Source organism: Melopsittacus undulatus, chromosome 1 (assembly GCF_012275295.1).
Source record: "Melopsittacus undulatus isolate bMelUnd1 chromosome 1, bMelUnd1.mat.Z, whole genome shotgun sequence".
Lineage (NCBI taxonomy): Eukaryota > Metazoa > Chordata > Aves > Psittaciformes > Psittaculidae > Melopsittacus > Melopsittacus undulatus.
In genome coordinates, this window is record NC_047527.1 from 106,484,989 (window position 1) to 106,500,746 (window position 15,758).

The window sequence follows — 15,758 nt, forward strand, 5'->3', positions numbered from 1 at the left end:
AGTAAGACAGCACATACACTTTTCACCACTGAAAATAATACAGCACAGAAACAAGGAAAAAATGGGAGAGTTGTTTGTCTTGGAATGTTTTGTTGGACCTGTAATTTTTTTGTATTTATAATTATATGCAAAAACTTTTAAAACATTTGCTCATATACACGAATCTCTGTTAATAATGGTTTGTGATGTAAATGCTTGTTACTATTTTTTTTCATGACGCTTTGTCAGTGAAGGAGAGAAAAAATGAACATGGTCTGTAAAACTGATCAGGATGTCTATATTTTTATTGAATTCTGCTTTTGTGAATAAAATAATTTGAGTTTTCTTGAAACTTTGCAGAAACACTTTTATTTCTTTGCAGTAAATGTGGTGTTCTCATGCTAAAGATTGATAGTACTGAATAGGTTTTAAAAGGGAAGGTAGTACTAACTGTTCATTGGTCTTGAAGTTACTACTGCTGGAACAGGCTGCCCAGGGAAGTGGTTGAGTCACTGTCCCTGGAAGTGTTTGAAAAATGTACATGTGGCACTTATGGACATGGTTTAGTGGTGGTCTTGGCACTGCTTGGTTAACGGTTGGACTCAGTCTTAAAGCTCTTTACCAACCTGAATGATTCTGTGGTTCTATGATTTTACTGCTCCAGGATGATTTTCAGCATCAGGTTTTGAGTTGTGAAGTTCCCATTCTGTCACACTGCAAACAAAACGTTTAACTTTGTTTCAGTGTGTCTTTCAAACATATGACTAATATCACTGATATACTTTGAAAAAACTTAATCTTTGCAAAGAACAAAACTTACTCCTTATACAAAAATACAAGATACTCTTTTAATTCATAATGAAGAATGCTACTTTGTTAGCAAATACATGAAAAAAACCATCTCTTTCAACTTCTGAAATTTTAGCACAATTTTAGCCCCTCTGAAGGTGTAATTTAATTTTTGTCTCCTTTGATGATTACGATCATCTCCATCTCTCTGCATTTCTCCTAGTTTCATTGCTAAATACACAGTTCCACAACAGAATTTATGAAGTTAGTAATGCACATGCTTATTTTGGAATATTTAAAAATAGCATCACATACCCTTCAGCTCGCCTTCCTGTGGCAAACTGGAAATTACAGAAAACTCCTTGTAGGGCACTTCGTAATTCATAGGATGCATAGAACACAAATGCTCAGACACTTTGCCTGGTTTTCAGTATGTATCTGGTAGGCTGGAAACCTCATAAAATTCCTGATGTGTGTAAAGAGACAACACGAGGCAGGAAGTGATTACGAAGTTGTGCTAGTTGAATCCAGTTCAAAGAACACAGGAGTGTCTGGAGATCACCTAGTCCAACCCTTTCTGCTCAAAGCAGGGTCATATACAGCAGGTTGCTCAGGACTTTGCCCCATGGAGTTTTGAATGTCTCTGTGGATGGAAACCTCTACAACTTCTCTGGACAGCCTGTTCTACTTTTCAATTACCTTTACATTTTACCTAGAACATTTTAAATCAGGTTTAAACACAATTTCTTATATTCCAGTTTGCTCCCATTGCCTCTCATCCTGTCACAAGGCAGGGCTAAAGGGGAATCTGAGCCTTCTACAGGCTGAACAACCCCAGCTCTCTCAGCCTCTCCTCATGTGACGTGGTCCAAAATCTGAATCGCCTTTCTTTCCAATTTGCTTGTTAGTGAACACAGCGGCATCTTCAAAATACCTTTTGTGGACTTTGATGTGACTGGGGACTGAGTAGACTACACTAACTCTCCTCCTGCCTGCAGATATCTGTAGTTGTTAATAAATGGCACTTAACCAGGTACTGAGTGGATTTAAGATCTTGTGACTTTGATTTTTCATCTTCCAGTGTTGCTTTGTCTTTTCAATGATTTTGCAAATCTGTTATCAGCTGCAAAATAACATCAAAAAATGAATTCACAGTTTTTTCACAACTTGTTACAGATAATGATGCTAAAAATTGGTGCAAAAATCATAGGGCTAATGCTAAATGTTAAATCACCTACATGTGTATTCAAATGTGTATTCAATATTTCCACCACCAGCCGTATAAAATACCTAGAAATGCAATTTCTTGGACAAACTCCTATAATCTGTCCGTCTTCTACAAAAATTAGGTAGCTCAGTGCTAGGTGCAATCCAGCAAAGCACTTTCAGACAGGCAAATAGGAGAGACATGGGAATTCTGACTGGCACCAATGGGACTGCTTGTACATAAAGGTATGGACAGGTGTCCTGCAGGCTTGATTTCATGCCTGTGTCATGTCAAGGGATGAATTTTTCTTGTGTGACGGTTAAATCATCGTTACATTGCATTGCCAGAATAGTTGCTTTCCAGTCTGGGACTAAGTTCACCTGTCCACAGATCTGCAGAAAACATACATTCCATTAATATATTGCTAAGAACAGCTTGCTTAAATGTCCTACTATATTTAAGATCATTGTTTTCTACATTCCCAGAGCAGATGTTAGCTCATTCTGTGTAACATTTGACTGAAAAGTAGTTTTGCATAATTTCTATTTTATTCTCTGTTTATAGTTACACATAGCTCTTGATTGCTGAAGAAGGAAACAGGCATTCACCAGATGGTGTTATTTCAGATCATCTTGCTACTTCTGCTTACCCAAATGTCAGACCTATGAAAAGCATCTCTTATCAGTTGCTGTGTGGTTTTGCTGTATGTTGTCAAACATACTTTCTAAAGAAAGTGGTTCTTTCTAGCCCTTTTATCTTTAATTCTTTTCATTAATAATAATTCATCATCTTTACCATGAGGGTGGTGAGACACTGGAACAGGTTACCCAGAGAAGCTGAAGGCTGCCTCATCCCTGGCAGTGTTCAAGGCCAGGTTGGATGGGGCTTTGGGCAACCTGGTCTAGTGGAAGATGTCCCTGCCCATGGCAGGGGGGTTGGAACTAGGTGATATTTAAGATCCCTTCCAGCACAAACCATTCTGTGATTTTATGATTACAGCTCTGCTTACTGCTTTCATTTTTCCTCTCTGCACTTTCAGGCAAAGAGCAACAGAGCTCAGAGTTCTGCAGAGATATTTTAGGTCTAATTATCTATTAGCTCTATTTAGCTATTCATGAAAAATAACACAGAATTAACTAGTATTTGGCACTGGCACGTGGGTAAGAAAACATATCCCTGATCAAGCGAATGGACAGAAATGCTGATCGAGCTGTCCTTGCAAGGAATAAGCATTTGCCATAAGCTGTGACACCTTCTGACTGCCCACAACAGTTCTTAGGTTGTTGCCTGCACACCCCAAATAATCAGTAGGATACATCTGATGCTTCAGGGGGAACTGGCAAAAACACCAGCTATGCAGAAATGTTTTAACCACTTTCAAAAACATCTCCTTGGCTCAAGCGTTTGGTTACAATGAGGAGTCCAGATAAACTTGCATCCTTCTGGTTACTGATGGAGCACCTTGCCAGTAAAAAATGAGGTTATACTCAGAAGAAAATCTATTGAGAATGCTAATGAAACTTGGTTATTTTGTGCTCCTAATGCATCTACTTAAAGTTTTAAACATTAGGTGTATTGCCCATATTTCAAGTCTAATTGTTTCTGATAAGCTATCAGCAAAAAGTTAATGCTTATATTTAATTAAGTGGCACTTTCCAGAATTACTTTGCCAGTAGTACTATAATTAAATGATGTGAGAACAGTCTTTGATACATATGCTCATATTCTTTGCTAATACCAAAAGCAGAATCTGTAAATCTGTAAATAGAAAAACTGGATGCATTAAGCAGTGGGCCAGAGCAGCAGGCTGAGAAGGCTGCAGCCATTACCACATCAGAGGGACCAATATTAATATCTCTCTAATGCGGCATTTTTAAGTATTTCTTGTGTTCTGATGGGCTTTTCATAATTGACCTCTGTAAGTCATAAAAAATTACTAAGAAAAAAAAAGGAATCTGGGAACTATGTGAATTGCTAATACCTCCTGGAATGCTGCCATGTGATTTCCATCATTAGGTTATAGCTACCAGTTAGGCCTGAATTCATCTCACTTAACTTCAGCCATCTGTAAGGTGGCTGTTGAGGCACTTCCGATGAAAGAGAGGCAACCCAGAGACAGAGCTCCAGAGGGGGGATCTTTCTTTACTAAAATACATCTCCAAAGCAGAAACTGTGCCCTGGAAGTGCCCCCTCCTTCTCTCTCTGTTCCTAGTTGGAGGCCTTACGCTAGATGCTTAACTTTTAGACAGCTGAAGTGAACCAGACCTTTCCGTCATGTTTCCGGGCGAGCACTGAAAATTCTTGAGCAATGAAGATGCTCTGATAACAGGGTTTATTCTGACTTGTGACTGGGCACTTGGATGCCAGCCCAGGTCTGCCTGGATCTTTGATACCAGCTTCAACAGACCCACCAGACTTCACCAGCTTTTGTTACTGGAATGTTGATCCCCTGCCAGCAATGTCACACTTAATGCTCCCTGACACAGTATTCCAGACTTCAGCTGCAAGCAGCTAGCCATAAAAACACAGAATGCTTTTACTTCATACTTTGCAAATACCTTTGACGGCTTTCTGAATCTTAAAGCTTTTCTCTTTTATTGGTCCTATAAGTAGATATAATGAAACATTTGATCTTCCTATGTTACCTCTTCCTATGAGTCTTGCCTAAAATCTTTCCCACAACATTACCTCTGGTGAGGATGAAGATGGTTTTGGCTCTTCACCTTATGCAGTTCTTTGTTTATCTGTGTTGATTTTTTACACAGAGACTGCAAAATCCTGTTGCCTGGAAAACATTGACATAAGCAGTTCTCATTTAAGGACTTGCAAACGTTTGTAAGACATCTAAATATGATTAATGCTAAAGTTTAAAAATTATTCTGATTGCTATTCATTGAAATGAGCGTGACTGAACCCAAATTACAAACCAATTACAAACAGGTCAGGAGAATTCTAATTAATTCTTGGGGAACTAGTTTGTCCTGTTCTCTGGTACTTTAACTATGTAACTTGAAGGAGAGAAAAGGGGGTAAAAGGATAGTTCAGCAGCACCTGGCTATGGTTATGAACATTTTTTATCAGAGTGCTACAATTTAAAAGCAAAGGAACTGTAGACGCAATATCTCTTTTGAGCTTTGGGTGATCTTGGTGTAGCAGAGACTTTGCCTGGACATACACAGATTAGATGACATTAGCCTGGAAGGTCTTAGAGGCTGAGCTGACCTGCTGAAGATCTGAAGGGGTCAGAGGTGGGTGTGTAGCCTTGCTGGGCAAAGGCAGCAAGTGCACTGGGTAGAGCTGCATGAAAGTAGCATTTCCTTCACTGCTTACCAGCAAGCAGCATTCTTCTCATCAGAAAACAAAGAGAAGCCAGGAAAACAAGACCAGTTAATGTTTTAGTCTACTACAAGTGGGGTCTAACAAGAGCAGAGTATGGGGGGAGAATTGCCTCCCTGGACCTGCTGCCCATGCTCGGCTTGTTGCAGTCCAGCTTACAGTTGGCTTTCTGGACTGCAAGTAAGACACTGCTGGGTCATGTCAAGCTTCTCATACCTTATTTTCTCCAAGCGCAAAACTGATCTCTCAGCCTTTCCAAACCATATTCCTATATATGAAGGGTGCAGTTTAGAGTCAGAGCAGTGTTAGAAAATCTATGGGAAAATTAATGTAATGCTGTCACCTTTATGACAACTGTGTTAAAGCAGCAGTTGTGATCCTGGCTGTGTTCATGCAGACAATGCTGTGATTTCAACCCTGTAATTCCACATGGAATTACACTCCTTTGCCACCATTCTGCTTCTGTGGATAAATAGAAAATTTTATTGTTCGCATCCACCATACTAGAAATTTAATATAAAAACTGCTCTGTAAGGAATTAAAGTAACTGCCTCATATACCACTCCAAGCTTGTGTACTGCAGGCGAGGTTTTTCAAAGAGTGAGTGAAGACTTTTTATCCTTTGTTCTCACTTGTCATAACTCATGAAAGGCGAAAACTCTTTTATTTCCAAATCAATAAATATTTAAAGCATTAAATCAAAATTTTATAGGATCTCCTCCCAAATGACACTGTGCTAACCTGCGGCTTGCCTTTGCACCTGCCAGGCTAGGGGTCTCCTGAGGTTTGCAACCATACCTTTTAGAAAGGGCCAGGCCAACCCATCAGTCAGCTTTATTTATTCTTTGTCAAGTGGATCAACAACTTGGCCTTCATAGCTACTCACTGATGAGAAACTAATAATGGTGCTCAGTGTCTCTTCAATCTAATTTTAAAGACTTGTTTCCATGACCACTACTTAGCATCAAATCAAAAACCCAAGCCTGTACTTAGGATTGTCCTACCTCTTGTCTTGCTCAGTTGTATTAGGTTTTCCTGTTATTTCAAGCTTGCTTTTTCCATTTGAGCTGATCCCACTGCCACATAAGCACCTCCAAAATGGTAGGTAGCCCTTCAATTTGTGGAGCACACATTTTAGGTGTGGAAACTCTCTAGTTTCACCTTGGTGATCAGTAAATCAATGCTTTGTACAACTTTTTAAATGAATGATGAGAAACATATTTTTACAGCAAATTTAAATCATGGATAAAGTCCAAATTTTTAAAATAGAGTAACTTGGCTGCTTATACTTTGCTCTCAGCCATGACAACTAAGAAAACCACATACTAAAGTATAACCCAAAGGATGCTCAAATGTATTCAAACAGCATCTGTATATGTGCCAGCTGGAAAACGCTGAATCTGGCCCAGAATAACCAGGCATGGGGGTTACTGTTTTTGAGAGTAAAATAAAGACACACATGGGGGGAAGACATTTTGGCTTTTGAACAGCCAAACTCACCTATGCATAGACTGGTTTGGGCTGGAAGGGACCTTAAAGATCCCTGGAGCCTCCTCTTCTCCAGGCTGAACAAGCCCAGCTATCTCAGCCTCTCTTCATAGGAGAGGTACTCCAGCCCTCGGAGCGTCTTCGTGGCCTCCTCTGTACTCACTGAGGCAGCCGCACGTCCCTGTTGCTCTATGGACCGCAGCTCTGCAGACAGTGCTCCCTATGGCAGTGCTCCCGATCGTGTCCATTATCCCAACCGTCCCTTCCCCTCTCCTTCACCTGTCCTTCCCCTCAGCACCGGCACCTCCCGGCCCCGCCCACCAGGAGCGAAGCCCCTCCCTCTGCCGAGCCGCCGGCCGCCGGCAGGGGGCGGTCTCTCCTTGCGCGCGGCGGAAGGGGGAAGGCGGTGGGGGAGCAGCATGCCGTTCGAGAAACTTCCGGAAACAGCCTTGCGGAAGTGACGTTACGCGCTGACGGAGCTTCCTGTTTGCGGCGGCGAAGAGCTGCCGCAGTTGCCGTTGTCCGGCGCTGCTGGAGGGAGGGTGGCGGCAGCGCTTCGGAGGTACCGCGCGGGTGAGTGAAGGGTGTCGAGGCTTCCCCGAGCGCGCCTCGGCTCGCCCGGCGGTGGGAGGGGGGGGGGGGGAATGCGTTCTGGGCCAGGCCTTGGATCTTAGCAACAGTGTTGGTGGCAACGGGGCCTCCGGCGCGTCTTGGTGGGGGCCTGGGCCGGCGCAGCCGCCGCCATGCTATACGCTGTGGCACCGGCGCGGAGGGTCCCCCGCGGGAGCAAAGCGTGTGCTCTGCCTCCTGGGTTTGTCTCTAGCCGTTCGGGAGCCGCATGGCGACGGGCCAAAGGCGGCCTGAGAGAGGTTTGCGTGTGGGGGGGTGGTGGCGAGAAACGCCGGCGCTTGGAGGCGGGGAGGGAAGGAGGGAGGGAGTGAGTGAGTCGCCCCCATGCGCCGCTGTTGCCTGAGGTTCAGGCCGTAACGCGGAGCGGGGAGATACAGTTCGGGCTCCCGGGGCCGTGGTTTCCCAGGTCGGATTTGTCTCCGGATTGCTGTAAGCAGAGAAGTTTTGTGGCGGGGGGAATAAAATCCGCATTTCGATTTCTTTTCCTTCCAGTGGTTTTAGTTACAGAAAGGTGAGGGAGCGCCTTAGTCCAACGTTTCCTCCTGATTGTGTTGAATAAGCCTTTTACCTAGAGTCTTTTTTTTTTTGTTTTCCTTTCTTTTTTTCCGCAGTGTATTGTTTTGACAAATTTGTAAACTTAAGTGGGCTTTTCTTTCCCCTCTGATAGAAGCAACGTAATTAAATCCTATTCTGTGTTTATAGCTCAGAGCAGGGTCAGTAGTGAGGTTTGTTGTGGGTGAAGGAAGTAGTGGTCAGATGTTTCGAACTCCCTGTAGCCAAATTCCGAGCTGAGTGGAGCATTGTCACAGGCAGGTAAGGAGCACAGTTTGTTGTCAATATTCGCAGGAGTTCTGAGAGGAGGGTGGGTTGGGCACTGAATGTATTTATGACCCGTGTACCTGATTGAAGCAGTGTTTTAAGGTGTGCTCTGTTTTTACTGTCCGAGCTCTTTGTGGGCAGCTGAAATCCAGTGCTGCAGGCTTGAGCCATTCTAATGAAGGCATTAAGAAAGATTATTCAGAGTACTGAGCAAATCTGTTTTGTGTTTTGATAATAATAAACTGCTCTTTTGGTTCTCATTTGGACACAGTAACATCATAGAAGCTAAATTTATAACAATGCTAGTGTGCAAATGGTGAAACTTGTGACATGAGCTGAATTTTTAGGATGTAAAGTGTCCAGAAGTGGTAAGAACAAGGTGTTGACACAGAGGGAACATCTGGAACGAAACCGAGTTGTGTCTTCATGGTCCTCTGAGGTTGCACGTATTGCTGCTTGCTCACCTTAATTTTTGTTTACTTTTTGGAGGTCCTTGTACGCCAGTTTGGAGGGATTTTATGTTCAACTGATGCTGAAGAGCCTGATAGTTAAAGTACCATCTAGTTGGCTGGATTATGTTGTCAGGAAAGTTTTGTTTGGACATTTTTGAGTAAATGTATTTACATGTCTTGTCTGTGGTTACTTTTCTTGTGGGTTTTTATTTTAGACAGCCAAAATGAGAACTAGAGCACAATACTGAAACTGTTTTCCCCTTCTGGCTCTTGTGCTGCCTTTTCAGTGGAGAACAAGAGACTGTTTGAAATTGAGTTAATGTAGGATTTAATTTTCTTAAATAATCCCAGATATTTGAGGATAAATTTAAATTCTTTTTCTTACTGGCAGTATTATTGAAACTGCAGTGTTAATTTCTCTGTCCACAAACTGCAAAGTTTCCCCTCACTCTCCATAAGATTTGTCTTTTTTAGCACTTGTGCTTTTCTAACTACAGCACATTCTTATCAAAACAGCTTTTCTCTCTGGTATTTTCTTTTGTCTTTCCTAGATTGATGCAGTAATTCATCTTGGCTGGACTTTGTGAGGAAGGGTGCATGGCTTCATTTCTGGGTGACACAGAATTTTTAGTTGGAGAGACGTGTTTTGCTGTTTATTTTTTTTAATAGACATATAAATTTCTCTACTTACTGTATTCCTTTTTTCATCCACTAGAAGTTTTTGGAATGTACATGGAGACAGGAAACAACTTGCGTTAAATCACCACCTCAGTGACAATGATACAAAAATTCCTAATAGTATTTGGACTGTACTGAGGAAAGAAATGCCAGTGGGTTTCTTTTCAACTATAAAACTTTGGGTCTCCTGCCTCTCTATGTCTGTGCTTGGTGCAGTTAGGTCTGTGAGCTGAGGTTATGTGACATGAAGGTTATTATTGTGTTTTACTGTGAGTCCAGAGGCACTGAAGTTCTAGTCTGCAATTGACTGCAGCGTCACATTGGGTTGGTGGTAGAGTGCAGCCACCCGTGTTAGCATGTTCTGCGCTTGTGCTGCTGGCTGCAGAGGACAGTGTATTTTGGTCAGGTCAATACACTGGAATTTGAGACTTGAGCAGACCGTCTGTTCTTACCATATAAATAGTGATATTTTGAATTTATTATCTTAACTTTCAACTTAGTTGTATGAAGTTTAATGTTTTAGTTCTTTGCTTCATAAGTAGGAAGTGCTCCATTTCTCTAATTTTCTAATTTTCTGCCAACAGCTTTTCCTTTGTATTGATTTGTTTAAGTGAATGGAAGGATTAATGAAAAGTTACTTAGTTTTGTCTAAACTTCTTATATCTTTTATATGAAAATGGTAATTTCAAGATAGATTTATATTAAAACTGTAGTTGATTATATTACCGGGCTTAAGTTGTTTGTTTTTTCTTTTTTTTTTGCTTTTGATGAAATACAGCATTTGAACAGGTATTAGATTTTTAAGTTCAGACTTAATGATGAAAACATCCTGCTTCTGTTCATTTAACTAAGAATGAAATTCATATGTATGAATTATTTCTCTCTTACAGTTACTAGTTGTAGGTGTCATTTGTTTTCTGTTTGTTCCAAATAAGTGCTGAAAACCTGTAGGTATTAGTAAGGAGTCACCATTTAGTAAGGTTTGTAAAGCTTATAAGTCTGAAACCACTCATAGATACATTGCAGCCAATTATTGTTGAATCGTTGTTAATTCTGTTGATGAGAAGAAATTCTTTTCTGTTCTTAACATGTAGTCTGAATCTGTGACAGCCTGTCATGGCTCTGAATAAGCAATGGGTGTTTGCTTTAGTGTAACATTTCTTCTTGGTTGTTGGCAAGTAAAATTATTGTGTCTTCAAAAAGTAGTTAGGGGATGTGCGTAGAAATTTTAAACTATTTTCCCTGAAGGATCATCTGGTTGCATGTTATTATTTGGCTGAAACTTTCTGAACCTGATCTTTGCCAGTTGAGGCTTTTGCTGTTAATCACTTAATCAAACACAGTTCATATTTTTTTTAAAATGAGTTAGGAATATTTTTGCTTTCTATAAAATAGCCTTTTATGGTTAGTTTTAGGAGAGTGCTACTGTTCAAATATTTATATGCCAGAATTCCAAATTTGGACACCTGAGTTGTTGTATTTTGGAAAAATGTCCCTTTGCTTTAAGGAGAGGTTGTGAATAAGTTTCCCTTGATTTAGGGCATGCTCATAGATCAGCTAGATAAGCAGCAGAGTATTGGCCAAGAGTGTGAGGCTAGCCTTGTCACTGATTTACTTCCTTTAATGTTTTTTTTTTTGTTAGCTTGCTTACGTTTCTTTGACAGAGTTTAGATTTCTTCTCTATTTTGGTAAATTAATTGCTTTTTAATGGATTCTTCCTTCTTGCCCTCTGAGAGCTTTCTGTGTGCCTGGCAGTAATACGGTGTAGTTCTTGCCACAGTTGTCTCATTCCCCTTGGGAAGGAGAGGAACAGAGAGGGTTCTTTGAAATTTCTTGCCTTGAGGGGTGAGGGAGCCTTGTGCAGGTGGCTTTTTTTGTTGGTTTTTTTTGTTTGTTGGGTTTTTTTTTGGTGGTGGTTTTTATTAAATATGACTTGAACTGCAAGGTAAAGCAGTCTGCTTAGCTGCCTTTTCCCCTGCATAAACTGCATCATCTTGTATAATAATCATCACAGTATTCAAATCCACCCTGTTTTCTGACAGAGTCTCGTGCTTACAGCAAACATCCTGTTTCTAAATTAAGCTTTTTTGAATGCTCATTTTATTACATTCATCTCACAGGAATTCTGTGGTAGTATTAATGTAATGAGTATAAACATTGCTATTTAAGTATATTTTATTAACTTTAATTATATGGTAAATTTACATTTTTCTGTGAAACAATAAATTTAAGGAACCTGTCAAGTTGAAATGTGGCAGCTTTTCTAGGCTTTCTCAGGTAAGTAGAAGTTCAGAGTACTGAAGTTTTTAGTATACTGTAGTCTGTACCACATTGTACCTATATCAGGGGAATTAAAAATGTTGGTGCCTTGTTTAAATGTGTTTGTCAGATTAATTCATTGCAAACTTTACATGAGTCTTCTCACTGTATTGTGCTTATCAGAGTTTTCTGATACACGATGTGGGCATTTTTCTGTTAGCACTTGCATAGTGCTAGCACAGTGCTGCTCATGGTCTCGCTCAGTTGTGGGTGGCACATCCCAGATACTATTGCTAGAACTGACAAAGATCTCTTCATTTTGTTTGGGAGCTGGCCATGGTTTTGGGACTTGTATAGCTTCATGTGTGTTTGAGCTGTACTAGATAAAATGTCTTCGATTGTAGCCGGAGCACTGTTGTGTTCAGAAAGAGTTGTGGTGTGAGATTTACCTTTTTCTTTTTGTAAGGGCGTGGAATGACACCAGAAGGCAGTTTCTGTAGCTGGTGTCTTGTGTGTTAAATTCACTGTGTGACCGCTACAAGCCAGTGAGAACTCCTTGAGCCACTGGAACAATTGTGTCTTAGAAGCCTTGATAAATATGTAGTGCATTATGGTTGCATTACTTACCTTTCTTTTAAATGGGTAGCTTGGAGAGATACAGGCAGATAATTACAATTCATGGGTTGTGTTTGAAGTATGTAGCTTGTGAGCAAATAAAGTGACTTCAGATCAAATTTGTTACTTGAAGACTGAAAATATTTGTATATGTTTGAATTTTCTGGACTGTAAATAATAACTTACTAAAGATGTCTTAAAGGTTATCTATGTAAAAATCAGATTAAGAAATACCAGAAAACTTTGCGGGTCTATGTGTGTATATGTGAGCTTGGTGCTCTTTGGATGGCTCTGGATCCACAACAGTATTAATGGTTCTGTAGTCTTGTTTCTACTTTGAAGGAGTGTAAAATTTCGACAGGTCCAGCTGACCCGCTGCTTTCTAATAAAACTCTTGGAATCACAGGTTTTTAATCATAGGTTGCAGTTCCCAAAGATTGACTGTGCTTCATCTATTAACATGCCAGAGAAGTCTCTAAATAGCTCAGTTGTTGTTGAGTAGGTCAGACACAAGCTCAGGCTGAACTGGGATTCAGAACAGGGTATATTTACTCTTTGCTGTCTTGCCAGCAGGATGCAATCCTTTTGGTAGGTTCATAGAAAGCGGGGCAGGTACTAGGAATTGGATGGCTATACAACTTGCACAGGATGTTGATGACTGTCTGCTTCTGTGAATGGCACAAATCAGCAATTTGGAACTCCTCTCTCTGCCCAGGTGACTGCTGCTAGTCCCTGAGCTGGAGCTATTCTGGCATCTTTCAGGACTCTCTGTGCTGCCCTGTTGCTTCATGGCCAGAAATAGATAACTTTTTCTGACTAGGCTGACTGCAGAGGTTGTGTGGCCCTTGCTGTCTGAATTTCCCCCTGACTGATTTAAGAATTTCTTGTTTGGATACCTTCTTCCATATTTAGTTAGGGGTGCTGCTTTGTCATCCCTGTTGATTATGCATCTGATTACTTTCTCTGTTCTTTGTATTCTGATCTTATAAAAGTTTATGGCTCTTTAAGTTATCTGTCTTCTGTAATTCTTCTCATGCCTTTTATGTAGCTGAGGACTTTGCTGTAAAGAGTTTATGAGCCAGTTTTCAAGATAAGTAAACTGATCTAGCTTTGTGTTGTGCCTAAGAGGCAGGTCTCAAGCCTGGTCATGTACACCTTGTAGTTGCCTTGAGTAGGTATGAGTGGTCAGGGCTTCTGCTTGGTAGGCCAGAACAAAGCTGACTTCTCCTGTGAGGACTGTGAAATCTGTAAGCTATGGAGGCTTTTGGTTCACATAAGCAGTTGAATGTTTGATTTGTTCATGCTCTAGGGGAGAAGTTAGAATAGCTGGTATTATCCTATAAACATAGTACAGTTATGAACACAAGTAACTGAATTTTTGCAAGCAAACAAGAAGGCCACGAAAACAAATTGTCTTATCTGAAGTATTTCTGCTTATTTTTTTTTCTTAGACTTGGAAGATTTTTCTGTAGTTGGAGGTGGGAAATTACCTAATGTGGGCTGGCTTCCTCTGGCTTTGCAACAATAACCCCTTAATGAGCCTTGCTTGTGTTTTTGGAGACAAATTGCTTGACAGATTTGAGGTTGGAAGAAAATTTTTGTCATGCCATTTTGTTTAGGACAGTTGAGTATTTTTTTGCTTTTCATTTTGCAGGAAGCTATATGGTTAGCTTCTTTGAAACATCTAGGCATTTTCACCGTGTAGATTCCTACTAGCCTTAGAACTACTGATTGTAGTAAAAAAAAAACCAACAGAAAAATGCAGAAAACTTTATTCATTTAAACATCACTAAGATATTTTTGTACACAATAAAAAGTTCCTCTGATCCCTAAAATTTTAACACTGCAATTTATGCTTTATGGTAACTGGCAGAAATAATGATTGATAAGAGATGAACTCTTACTGTCACACGAATGTTTAAGAGGAGAATATAAACAGTTTGTTTTCTTTAGAAAGCTGCTGACATGTCTTAATTCCAGACTTTGTGGCAAGTAAAAACTTAACAGTAGCACACAAAAGAATATTGAAACACCAGATACTTCTTTGAAATAATTCCTCTGTCCTTGGAGGAGTTGCTTTTTAGGGTGAGAGTAATCTGTTAAGAACTGGTCATGTTGCCCCATTTTTGGTCCCAGCTTCAGATTTGTGTTATTTAGGATACATCAGTGCATCTTCTGAGTCAGAACATGTAACATTGCACCCCTGTTTTTAAACAATCAGCTGAAGTGTTTAAAGAAGTGTATGTTGAAATCAACATGACTGTACGTGTGTACAAGGTTCTCTAGGAAAAGATGTCATTTATTTTTTACATATAAGTGGCTTTTCCTACCTGCTTATTATAACTAGGAGCTTGAGAGCTGAATTATTTTCTCTTTGAGAGATCAGCGTAAATTGACTTTCTAATGCAAGAAAAAAAGGCAAAATAGGAAAACCACTTAATGATATTGTATGTGCTTCTGTGTGTTGTGGCTTCCTGCTGTTAGCTCACTGGTTTTAGGCTAGTACGTGTTGTTAGGAGGGGTTGTGGTGTCTAGCTTTAAGTGTTAGTTATACTAGATTTCCCCCCTTCCCCATCCTGGTTTCTCTCTGTAAACTATATGTTCTATATATGCTATTACTCATAAAGATTGGCTGCAGGATTTGATAAATATATTTAACTCTTGATAGCCTTGCTCCTCACTTGTATGTCCATTGGGATCTTCTAATCATTGCTTGGCAAACAACAAAACTAGTTAGGCTAGCTGCTAGCAAGTATTCTGGTATATTGTTGGTAATCTTGTTTACATATTGAACCCTGCCATTACTGTGCTAGAATTTGCATTAGTTTTAATGCATGTCTCCCAGCTTCCCTTGGTGTTGGTCACAAAATTACTATACCCTTACAGTTTTTTTCAGTGAGGTTTCTTCAAAGGGCAGAATAATTAGAGGTCTGTTTACCTGCTACACTTTAATTTTGTAAGTTTGTGGGAGAGTATTGTTAACTAGATTGCTAAAACCACCCAAGTTCTAAATGTGCATAGCTCTTCCCTACATACGCCTCTTTAAGTAGTCTGGAGGGGGAAGGTAGCATGGTATTTCTTAAACTGGTTTTGCCATTTGAGGAAATGCATGTGTAACCACATCCCTAACCAAAGCTCATTAATCTTAACTTGGAACAGCAATGAATTTTGAAGATGTACCAATTCATTTTAAACGGAAGTCTCTCTTTAATGCTTATATGCCAGGATGTTGAAAGATACATGTAATACTAGTATAGTAAATTATTTTCAGAATATTTTACTGGGCTATATCATGCTTGATTCTTTCAACATTTGTATGAAATACAGTGAAAATGAGACTTTGCCTGGGCTGAAGTGAAAAACACTGAATGACTTGGGAGGAGTGATTTAAATGAATTTCTATTCTTGATGCACAGATCAAGAAAATGTGATAAATACATTGCTGTATTGATATATTTGCTTATGTTTGTGAGACTTTGCTGGCAGTGAGTTAATTCATTGTAAAA

At 40.1% G+C, this 15,758-nt stretch overlaps 1 protein-coding gene across 7 annotated transcripts in view; it reads left to right on the forward strand.

Annotated features, from left to right (window-relative positions):
• Positions 1-7,251: 7,251 nt before the first annotated feature.
• The window catches only part of DNAJB6 (DnaJ heat shock protein family (Hsp40) member B6), a 59,352-nt gene continuing 50,845 nt past the window's right edge, over positions 7,252-15,758 (forward strand). For 2 of the 7 annotated variants that reach the window (XM_005142123.4, XM_031042848.2), the window contains exon 1: positions 7,252-7,372. The gene's annotated coding sequence lies outside the window, so the exon portion shown is untranslated. Of the gene's footprint in view, positions 7,373-7,763; positions 7,859-8,219; positions 8,243-11,631; positions 11,656-12,756; positions 12,841-15,758 lie in introns of those variants that run through there. The other 5 variants (XM_031042849.2, XM_031042851.2, XM_031042854.2 and 2 more) reach the window with 5 other exon arrangements.